The sequence below is a fragment of the Pelodiscus sinensis genome, chromosome 3 (genome assembly GCF_049634645.1).
Source record: "Pelodiscus sinensis isolate JC-2024 chromosome 3, ASM4963464v1, whole genome shotgun sequence".
NCBI classification, from domain to species: domain Eukaryota; kingdom Metazoa; phylum Chordata; order Testudines; family Trionychidae; genus Pelodiscus; species Pelodiscus sinensis.
The window spans coordinates 92,196,991-92,208,648 of record NC_134713.1 but is presented as its reverse complement, the minus strand read 5'-3'; positions in this window follow the sequence as shown (position 1 = coordinate 92,208,648).

The following is an 11,658-nucleotide window of genomic DNA, read 5'->3' as shown; positions in this document are numbered from 1 at the left end:
AAATATCTTCTGTGTACAAAGAATGGGTCAAAAGAGATGGAGAAAGACATATTTTTACCTACAAAACTATTTTCACTTCATCCCGGATTTTCAGTGCGGGAAGCAGATAAGATAGCCCTGTTGAGGTGACCTATGGTCTCAATCTTTAAACTGCTTTTGCGGTGAGTACATGAAGATATGGGTAAAACGAGGGAGAATATTATTTCTATGGTGTTATTTTTCCCGACCCAGTTACATCTTCATGTCTGGATTCATTACAATGACCAGTTTAATCTAAGCACTACGTTTAATTATACATATAGCTAATAAAAACTTTGCACAGCACCATCCAATATCAGCATATACTGTTTTAATATATAAACAATGCATGTACACATATTACATGTATGAAAATAACTAAAATATTTGGAAATTCATTTCTCCATTATTTATCAGCCAAGACCCATTCTCAGAGTTGTGAGCAATTGTTTTCCATGCTATAACTGAGCTAACACATGTCATCTGTTGGCAAGGGAAACCCAGGATTCAAAACTTAAGTCACGGAAGGTTAGCTAGGCAGGGAATAATTTTTGTAACTATTAGTGTAAATTGTAAATGTATATGGCATGGAACAGTACATCTTGCTTGCTGTTCCAGGTATTTTTAAACTGACAGAAGTTTTTAAGTCACTTTCAAACCCATTAAAACTGCTGAAAAATAAAATTGGACATACAAATACTGACTAGAGGAAATTTGGAATATTTCCTGTTTCTGCTCAGTACAAGGGTTTCAGGAAACATCATCTTCTCTGTGCTGACTGGCTGTTTTCTCCATTACTTTCTCTCTGCTATACCCAGTCTTGTCACCAGAACTTCATTCCACTTGCCCTCCATGCTCCCTTCTCTCTGCTGCTCAATCCCTTCGGTGACCTGTCCCCTCATCCTTTATCTTTCTACTTAGCATATCCTCTCCTCAATAAATCCCTTCCAAAGGATTCCAGTGACAAACATACATATATTATGTTGCACTGTGATGGGGTGGGAGAGACTCCGTCCAGTGTGGGGTGAGTTCATTCCATCCTTCAAGCTATCTGTGTCTAGGCAGTGAAACCTAAGGGCTGAAATCCATAGAACTGCTCCAATCCACAGGGTTCTAAGGCCCACTGGCTAGAATCTATGTAATTGCCCTGATCCATGGGGCAATTTATACTGGAGTAGCCTTGAGGACTGCGAGGCGTAGAGGCAAGAGTCCACTGATTGTCTGTGTATAGCTACAGCTCTGGTCCAGCAACTCTGACCCCAGCAGCCTGTCAGCAACACACCAGTCACACTGTCCCCTTCACCAGACTGGTTTCTACTTTCAGGGTAACCTCAAAGCACTCCGAGTCCCAAATTTTCCTAAAAACATGTGCTCTGCACTGCTGGTCCTGTCCTGGTCTGGTTTGATATTAAAGGTCTGTTGCCCCTGTAAAGAGTCAATATTTAACCATTTCCTACTTTAACTAGAGTTATCAAACACGTCAGTGTAAACACAACACTGTACTGCCCTAGAGTAAAAATAAACCAGATTTGTATACTTAGAAAGAAAAAAGTTTTGAGTGAATATAAGTGTAATGTACTAAAGTCAAGAATGATTACAAGAGAAATATAGAAAGTACACTTCTTAGAAGCTAAACCTTAACCAGACAGACTTGATTCAAGGTAAAATCCATACCACATGATCCCAGCAACAGGGCAGACAAAATTATCAGATCAGTGTCCCTCTCAAAGTAGAAGGGATTGTTCCTTTGTTGTCTTAGGTAAAGACAAATTGAGGTGTTTCTGCCTCTCACTCTTAGGCTACATCTACACTGCATGATTATTTCAGAATAAACTATTCTGGAAGAATACGCCAAAATGGCTTATTTCAAAATAGCGTGTCAGCATTACAGGGAAGGCTGGAAATTAGTCTGAGGCAGGGTCCCCTAATGTGGATGTGCTACCTCCATTCAGAGTCCCAGGAAGCACTGGGGAGTAATTACTTTGAATGGCCTGGGGGAGAAGCTATTTTGAAATAGCAACAGTGAAGCATCCACAGTACTGCTGTTCTGGAATAGTTATTTCAGAACAGACATCATTCCTCGTGGAATGAGGTTTACAAATGCCGAAATAAGCCATCTGTTGTTATAAAATTATTTCGAAATAATGGGCTAGTTGTGTAGTTGCTCACATAATTATTTGGGAATAACAAATGTTATTCCAAGATAATGCTGCTGTGTAGACACACCCTTTTAGTCTTGTCACCCTATGAAATGCATTTCCTTGAGGGCTGCGCCAAGAAAGATAAAGTTCATTACAGGAAAGAGACTTCAGAGTCTAGTAGTAAAAGAGGTTGCACATTGTTGCTTGCCAAAATGCAAATGGGATCTCTTTCTGTTTTGGCTTCGTTACCAAAAAATAACCTTTTGATTGGTGATCATCCATTGACTTTGTTAACATCTGGTTAAAGGCACCAGTTGTCCTTTGCCTTTGGGAAACCAATTTACATCCTCCAAGAACTTGTAAACATGTTTTAGTCATCATTTCAGCTTTTTCATTCCATCCATACATTACACAAGAATATTAATAAGGTGTAGGGTATGAATACTGGAGTACTATAATTACATTTACCCTGTTCTGAATGTATTTATAACTGTTTAAAATGGAGCTAAATTAAGTGGACTGCATCCTAGCACAGGAGAGTCTGCAACTGAAAGTATTGTTTCTAAACTATACATACTGTCTATATTATGGAGGCACTTGGTGGTGACTCTCCAGTTGGAGTTGAATTCCAAAATGGGTATAAACTAGGACAGGGGTGGCCAACCCACGGCTCGCGAGCCGCACACGGCTCTTCAATGGAAAAATTGTGACTCCCGCACCTACAGCTCAACTCCCGTACCCACAGCTGTTCTATGTTCTCCTGTTCAGACCTTTTTTCCTTGTCTGGTCAGGGCACTGCTTGGGGCAGCAAGATCTGACGCTGCGGCTGATGGAAGCCTACTTGGGCCACACGCGGCTGTTAAAGGGGCAGCATTTTTTTTCTCAACATCTTCTTTCCCACGACTCTTTGCACTGTATCCACTACTATTTTGACTCTTTGTCTGTAACAGGTTGGCCACCCCTGAACTAGGACATACATTTCTGTTTCTCTTTAAAAGAAGGTGGGCAAACCTTATGCAATTTGCAATTTTTGGTTCGCTGCAGAATCTTTGAATAGAAAGTTTTTGAATGTGGCTCAATTTTTTCCTACTTCTCTCTCTCTCTCTCTCTCTGTATGTGTGTGTGTATATATATATATATATATATAAAACATTTCTTGTGGAACAAGAGTAACATCAGCATGTCACTCTATATCCTCCAGCCCCTTCCCCCTCAGCTGTCCAGCATCCTTCCTCCCTACCTCAGTGCCTGGGGGCTGCAGACACGTGACCTCCCCAGTCTCCCTGGTGCTCGGGGGAGGGGGGAGAGGAGGGAGGGTGAGCCAAACAGCCTCCCCAGTATTTGGGGGAGGATGTAGCCATGCGGCCTCCCCCTTCCCTATTACTGGAGGGACAGAGCCATGTGTTCTTCCCCTCCCCCTTCCCTGGTGCTCAGGGGGAGGGGGTGAGTTGGAGCCGTGCAGCCTCCTCCCCCCCCAGAGTTGGGGAGTGGGAGTGGTGTGGTCTGCCCCTCCTCAGTGCTGGGGGGGGGGCAGGGATGCCACGGCCTCACCTTTCCCCCCCCAATGCCTCAGGGGGGGATGAGCAGGAGTGGCATGGCCTCCCCCCTCCCTGGTGCTCCGGGGAGGGAAAGCTGCACAACTTCCTTCTCCCCCCTCCCTGGTGCTCCAGGGGGAAAGAGTCACATGGCCTCCCCCATCCCCAGTGCTCTGTGGAGATGGATGAATGTAGTGAGCAGGGGGCACAGCCCCCTAGTCATTTTTAATAACATGATAACAATAATGCAGAATGCTTACATTATCTCCTGTCATCTGACTGTAGCCGGCCAAAGTAAGTCTAAGGTCCGACACTGGGTTCCCAAAGTACAAAATAAGCCACACAGGTATCTGTCAAACACAAGTAGTTTATTTCCTGACAGCTAACAGCTGTGCCCCATAAATGGAAGAACAACATAACAAAGAAGCGGCATATTTTATGTCCCTTCCTGCAAGCCTGGAACCCCGGGAAGGCTGCGGACGAAGTGGGAAGTTGTCTCAGCTTCTGAGGCGCCGGTACCCAAAGCCCATCAGTGAGGTTTGATTTGCTAGGCTCTGAGGCAGCCTTAAATACAGTTTTCCTGCCTTGTTTGGCAGTTTGGAAATTTCCAGGGGTTACTCATTACGTGCTGATGTAGGGCTTAGCTGTTAGTTATCGATCTGGTTCTGTTCTGGATCTACTTGTTCTTTGGCCCTGTTTACATGATTAGTACATTAGGGTAAACAGAATTGTTTATGCGTTCTCGCCCTTATCTACAATTCGTTCTTGCTACAATGGTGTATGTTCCCAAAGACTTGCTTCTGGCTCATCAGATATAGGGAAAAGGGGGGAAAAGAATGCAGGCCTCACCACCCCTAAACTAGCACGTACAAAGTTCTTCCACAATTGACCATTATACTGACAAAGTGGTTGTGCCCACGAAAGCTCATGATACCATCTACATGTTTTGTTCGTGTTTAAGATGCTACTAGTCTATTTGTTGTTTTTTAAGTTTTTCCTGTTACAGACTAACTCAGCTACCCCTCTGAAGCTTTTTATTATCTCAAAGCTCATTGTAAAGACTGTATCCATATCCCCATTTTACAGATAAGGAAAGTGACACTGACCAATGACATGACTCTCACAAGTTCACTGACAGATTTAGGAACAGAACCCAGGTTTTCTGAGTCCTACTTCAGTATTCTAGCCACTAAACCCTATTCTATTTCCACATATAAGGCTATAAACACATATTTCTATATGAAACTTCATAGAGGTGGCTCCTAGGTAGATCTCTTGCAATGGGTCATTTATAGCCAGCCACATTATACCAAAGTTTATGTGCTTTCAAACCTGACAAATGAGAGCTAGGGAGACACAAACATGATTGATGTTTTCTGCAGAAAAGGACCTGGGGATTACAGTGGATGAGAAGCTGGATATGAGTCAACAGTGTACCCTTGTAGCCAATAGCATATTAGAGTGCCTTAGGAGGAGCATTGCCAGCAGATCCAGAGAAGTGATTATTCCCCTTTATTCAGCTCTGATGAGGCCACATCTGGAGTATTGTGTCCAGTTCTGGGACCCCACTATAGAAAGGATGTGGACACGTTGGAGATGGTCCAGGGGAGGGTGACCAAAATGATAAGGGGGCTGGAGTGCATAACCTATGAGGAGAGGCTGAGGGATTTGGGTTTGTTTAGTCTGCAGAAGAGAAGAGTGAGGCGGGATTTGATAGCAGCCTTCAACTTTCTGAAGAAGGTTCCAAAGAGGATGGAGAAAGGATGTTCACAGTAGTGACAGATGGCAGAACAAGGTCTCAAGTTACAGTGGGAGAGGTCTAGGTTGGATGTTAGGAAAAACTATTTCACTAGGAGGGTGGTGAAGCACTGGAATGGGTTACCTAGGGAGGTGGTGGAATGTCCATCCCTAGAGGTGTTTAAGTCTCGGCTTGACAAAGCCCTGGCTGGGTTGATTTAGTTGGGGATTGGTCCTGCCTTGGTCAGGGGGCTGGACTTGATGACCTCCTGAGGTCCCTTCCAGCTCTGTGATTCTATGTCTGGGGGGGGGGGGGAGGGGGGTTTGAGCACACACACAATTGATAGGAAAACGGGACTGTGTACCCATACATTTTATTGGTTAATGATGGCTGGATATATTTATACAACCTTCTCTAGCAAGAGCTATACTTCTTTCTCAGATTTTATTCTATCATGGAAAATGATTGATGTGTCGATGCTAATGGATACAATAATCTTAGCAGCTATACTTCTGCTTCCCCACCATCCTTCCCACATTTAACAGCAGCTTAAATTAAGGATTCATAAGTTCCCATTAAATTAGTACCTCAAAATCTTTTGTGCTGAGCAATTGGTGTTGTACACCACACACAGATCTATGCCTGACTCAAACTCACAAAAGCAAGGTGTAACGAAGCTACCCAGCAGTAAGTACCCACTTCATGTTTACCTGTAGGCTCGCATCTTACCATTAGCACAATGGCCATTCATCACAGACCATGTACTTAAATCTATATTTGAGTTACACAAGCATTTCTTAGAGCTCTCAACTTTCCAACACCCCTTTTAACCTCACTCTGCTTACAACTATTTAGCTAACTACCTGCTTCCCAAAAGACCCACTATTACATGAAGCACTACTAGTGTTGGGGGAGGAGGAGAAATAACCCTTAAAAGGTATGCATGCAGAAGTATAAAGGAAGGGGAGAGTTAAGATTGCATTGTTTGGCCTATGATGGCTGAAAGTTGATGTATGGTAAGGTGCATGTGTAGGTGGAGGAGTAGAAGTTATGTAACAATAGGTGAGGTACCTTTTCATTTCCCTGGTTCTATGGTTTCGTGTCAGAATGCGAGTTGTAGCTCTGTTAACTGCTTCATTCCAAAGTTTTTGTGTATTAATTAATAGTTTAATATTTGCAAAGCATCTTAAAGATTAAAACCATTTTATTAATTATCTTAGTCATATAATAACACTCCCCGATTGGTCCACAAATTAGTGTACTACATTAAAACTTTAATAGCCCTAGCGATTTATTGTGTTTGTTTCTCAAACTTGTTGTAGTAGTGCTTATTTTCTTAATCTCTACAGCTAATTTCTCCTCATGGTAATTAGTCACTTAAATCACCTACTTTCAAACAGAAACCAAGAACAAACGTAAGCAGCTGCTAAACCAAACAAAAGCATGTCCTCAAGATGTGAGTATTACTCATAAGAATCCTTCATGTAGCAATCCTGCTCCACTGTTGTTAACGTCAATAGAGCCAAACAGCTATAAGTTTATTACACATTAACCATATTAATGGGCCTGTAGCTTTGAATACTTTTAAATTAACTGTGTTTGGTCCAACTGCTGAAAAGTACAAAACATGTATTCCCTTTGCTAGTGCTTCACCTTGCTGTTTTCACTGTATTCCAAACACAACCCCGCTGATACAACATGAATCATACTAAATGATGGCTAAATCCTGGTCCCTCTGAAGTCTATTGGAAAAACCATTAATTTCAATGGGACCAGGATTTTGGCCCTTTGGGTACATCTACACAGCAGGGCAAAAGTTGAATTAAGCTACGCAACTTTAGCTACAACAATTGCATAGCTGGAGTCGAAATAGCTTAATTAGGCTTTTGGTGCTGTTCACATAGCAGGAAGTCAAAGAAAGAACATTCTTCGGCCAACTTCCCTTACTCCTCGCGAAATGAGGGTTACCAGAGTTGGAGTAAGACATTATTCTCCAGCTCAACATTATTTCGAAATAATGGCTTGCAGTGTAAATACACTCTTTGTTATTTCGGAATAACATCAGTTATTGCAAAATAATGCTGCTGTGTAGACATAGCCTTAGTTATTAATGGTAGAGTGACAGCAGCTATCATACATTCTCGACAGAGGCAGACCTATTTATTTTAAAATGATTGCTCTAATATTGAAAAGCAATGTGCCTTTTCAAGCATTGAGCCAGAGATTAGCTAAATATGCCTAAACCAAATTATACTGCCATAAAAAGCTTGTACTGGTGTAAGTGCTCCCATCATTTCATTACCTTTCCACATAAGTAGGAACAATCTAATAGACAGCTGAGATCTTTAAGAATGACTATAGCTGCATTAACAGAGATTTTTTTAAGTGTTTTTCTCCACAAGTTCCATACCATTAGACTGGAAAACAAGGTTTGGTTGCTCAACTTGATAAGGCTGTGTATCTTGCTGTGCTCCCGTTAAATAAGTTTATAGAGGCCTCGGCCAAGCTACTGCTATTTAATGAGCAGTATGGGTGATTAGCTGAACCTGTGCATGGGTACTGAATCAACTATTCCACCATCAGGAAACATTCGATTCTTAAAATAGCTCATGCACTTCCAAAGGTAATGGGTCTGTTTATTGAACTTGTGGAAATACATTTGAGTTAGTCAATCTGGATCCCTGCATTTAAGCCAATAACAGTTAGGGCTCAAGCAGTGTGAGGTAGATTGGTTCAAATACACATAAAAAAGATTCTTAGTATGAGCACATTTGCATAGGCAAACTGTTACACAGAGAGAATGTTGTACAGAGTGCACATACAGAAATGTCATGTTCCCCCACAGATTTTTTCCCCCACAGAAAATATATTCTGCCAGGCTGTGTCCAGACTCAGGGGTTTTTTCGGGAAAAGTAGCCTTTTTCCGAAAAAACTTCCCCTGCGTCCAGACTCAAGCCGCGTTCTTTCGAAATTAAATCGAAAGAACGCGGCTTTTCTTTCGATGGCGGTAAACCTCATTTCACGAGGAAGAACGCCTTCTTTCGAAAGTTCCTCTTTCGAAAGAAGGCGTTCTTCAATGTAAATAGGGCTTCTTCGAAAGAGAGCATCCAGACTCACTGGATGCTTTCTTTCGAAAAAGCAAGCCGCTTTTTCGAAAGTTCAACGTGCAGTCTAGACGCTCTCTTTCGAAAGAGGCTCTTTCAAAAGTATCTTTCGAAAGAGCCTCTTTCGAAAGAGGCTTGCAGTCTAGACATAGCCCCAGAGAGGTGCTGCAATTATACTTTTTGCCCACCAGGAGCCACTTTGGCACCAGAAGGGAAAGCAACCAGCTCATTGGCCAGCAACATTAGCTGCAGAGAGGGAGGGGGCAGAGGCTGAATTTCTCACAGTACCGTGCCCTTGAGGGCCACATGAGGAGACACAGATCTGGGTCTGACACAAAGAGGGGCACACAGGGCTATTGGGAGAAGGCTCAGACAACCTGGGGTTCAGAAAGGCTAGTGGGAGGGGAGGACAGACTGGGACAGGGATTAGTGGGGTGACACTACTGAGCCAGGAGCTAAATGAGGTGTGGTGCAGGGATGCCTGGGAATAGGGGGAGATATGTCTGACTGAATGGGAGCAGCTAGGGGTCAGCCAAAGTCTGCATAGGTGATGTTCCCCTACTCGCTAATAATTCCTCCCTCCAATAAAAGCCCTGTTCCATACTTTCCCACCCACAGCAAACAACCTTCCAGATTCACTCCAAGGCTCTTTCCCAACAACTTCTTGCTACTTCAGCTCTTTTGTTACCCCTGACTTCCCCAATCCTTTGTATTGCTGATGAAAGGTGCATAAAAATATAGTTCTATAATGTAACTTAAATGTATTACTTAATGTTCTGTATTGCTACATCTTGTTAGGAATCTATTTGTCAAAAACATTTCCTCAACTTTTTTGTTGCCTGTATTGTTACAGACATAGTTGCTGACAGGCATTTATGAAATACATTAGTAAAGGAATTCATGAAATTGGCATGATGACATTGTGCTATTTTGACAAACAACATTTGCAGGAGTTTGCAGAATTTTAAATTATTGTGCACAGAATTTTTTTTGACACAGAGTTTCCCAGGAGTGTTGCCTTCCATGTGCCGACTGCTTCAGAGTAAAGGAGGTTTAGTAATTGCTGCTTAGAGCATGTCAAATGACTGAAAATGTACGGGAATATAAAATATTGATTTTTAAAAAAATTCTGCAAACATTGTAATCAACACTTTTATTGTATCGGAATAGATACTTTAAATCTTTTGGAAAAAAAATCTCACTCATATGATATTGACAAATTGAAATCAGCAATGCAAAAGCAACAGCAAAAGAACAAACAAAAACACATGACAAATAAGTTCCAACAATGATGTCAAAGCACGCCTGAATAAAGTTTTCCTCAAAGTTTTCTTAAAACACCAACCAAAAAAAACAGAAAATGATTGCACGAAAAGTTTCTTGTTTTGAGATAGGTCTGTTTTTTAATTCAAGGGAAACTTTTTATTCCCAAAATTTCTACCTATTTGACTGCTGCGTAGCAGTAATCCCCACTGCCTATTGTAGCATGAAGGGTAATGGTTCTGAAGGGTAGCATGCCCCCACCAGCTAAGTTAGGCTCTGTAAGCAACATTAAAGCTCCAATCCAGCAAATGAGCATAGTCACATGTGTAAGGTCATTCATGTACTTTACTGGACCACGGCTTTTATGTACATGAGGGTTAGATTTGATAATGTGCTAAACCCTCTTGTTTTAATCTTCACTTAGGGGACCTGTGCCTGGGTGCTGGAACTAGCAGCACTGGAGGGAGGGGGGTGTGCTACCATACTTCTTGGCTTAAAGTAGTAATAACAACCCAAATAAATGGTTTCCACCATCAGCACCCCACTTTCCCCACAATAAAAAATATTCCAGCACTACTAGGCCTTAGTGCTCAGCATCTTGCAGCATCCAGTCTTGGTGCTGCGACCAGCATGACCATTAAGTGGCTCATGTAGTCTGCCTTGCCCCTTACATCATTTTCAGTAATTTTTCTCCCGTCAGTGCAGCATGGTGTTCCACAGTCTCAGGGCAATAGATTAGTCCCTTCATTTGTGAAAACAACTATAGGAATGCTTTCCTGTAGCCACGGGGCCTTCAATCCCCAGATTCTCTACAGGAAAAGGCATAGCAAAAAACTTTCCTTGGATAGTCCTGCCTCTTTTTCAGGTGAAAAAGCAGGTGACAAATGGGATTAAATCAAATTTGAGGAGAAAATGCTGGATAGTTTAGCGTACCTCATATAGAGAGTGCTTCTGACCCAGACCCTTTGGAGAGGGATCAAGGTGAAACATGTTATCCTTATGTGCTTCAAAAAGGACCATATTAGAATCTAGGTGAAATGTTTGTATTTAAGGGTCTGATCCTGTGTAATGAGCATCCACTGAAGAAAATGTTGAACACTATCAATTGTCATGTAAGTCGCTGTGACGGGGTGTATCAAGCCAGCACTGTAGCTGACAGTTACTTTGGCCCAGCTGGCTGAGAAGACCCCACCCACACTGCTCTGCTGGGCCTGCTCCAGCTAGAGACTAACTCTAAAAAGGCTCTGGAGCAGCTCCATCAGGGCTGAATGCTGATGGGAAAGGAGATGCTGAGGGCGCTCCAGAGGAGGAAGTGCAGCTGGACCATGGAGCAGCAGCCGGCCTGAGAGTGGCTACCAAAGAAGCTGCAGAATGAGAATGAGTCTCCAGAGAAGACATCTGCCAGGTACTGGCAGGAAGTAGCCCGGGCAGGAAATTGAGTACTCAGCATGTTGTAGCAGGAATCCCTGCTGAGCGAGCACTGGGATGTGCCTCTGCCAACAGGCCCTGAGCTGGGACCAGGTGGAGAGAGAAGGGCCGGGTCTCCCTATCTCCTCTGTACCCAGTGTGGGGGAGTTTTCCCTGCATATGAACTTAGGCCACTGACCCATATTACCCTCAGTAGCAGGAACTTAGTTATGGACATAGGCAGCTGGGCTGTATTACCCTGAGTAGCAGGGACTTACCTATGGACTTGGGTCATGGGGCCACAGTACTTTGCGAAGAGAGTCGTGGGTATTGATTGAGGCTGTCGAGCCATCCTGTAAATTGACTTGGTGACGGCAAGTCACTGAATCAGAGGATATTAGGCTCGGGGAGTCTCCAAGGGGTAGTCACTCCTTGACAGTCACTAACATCAG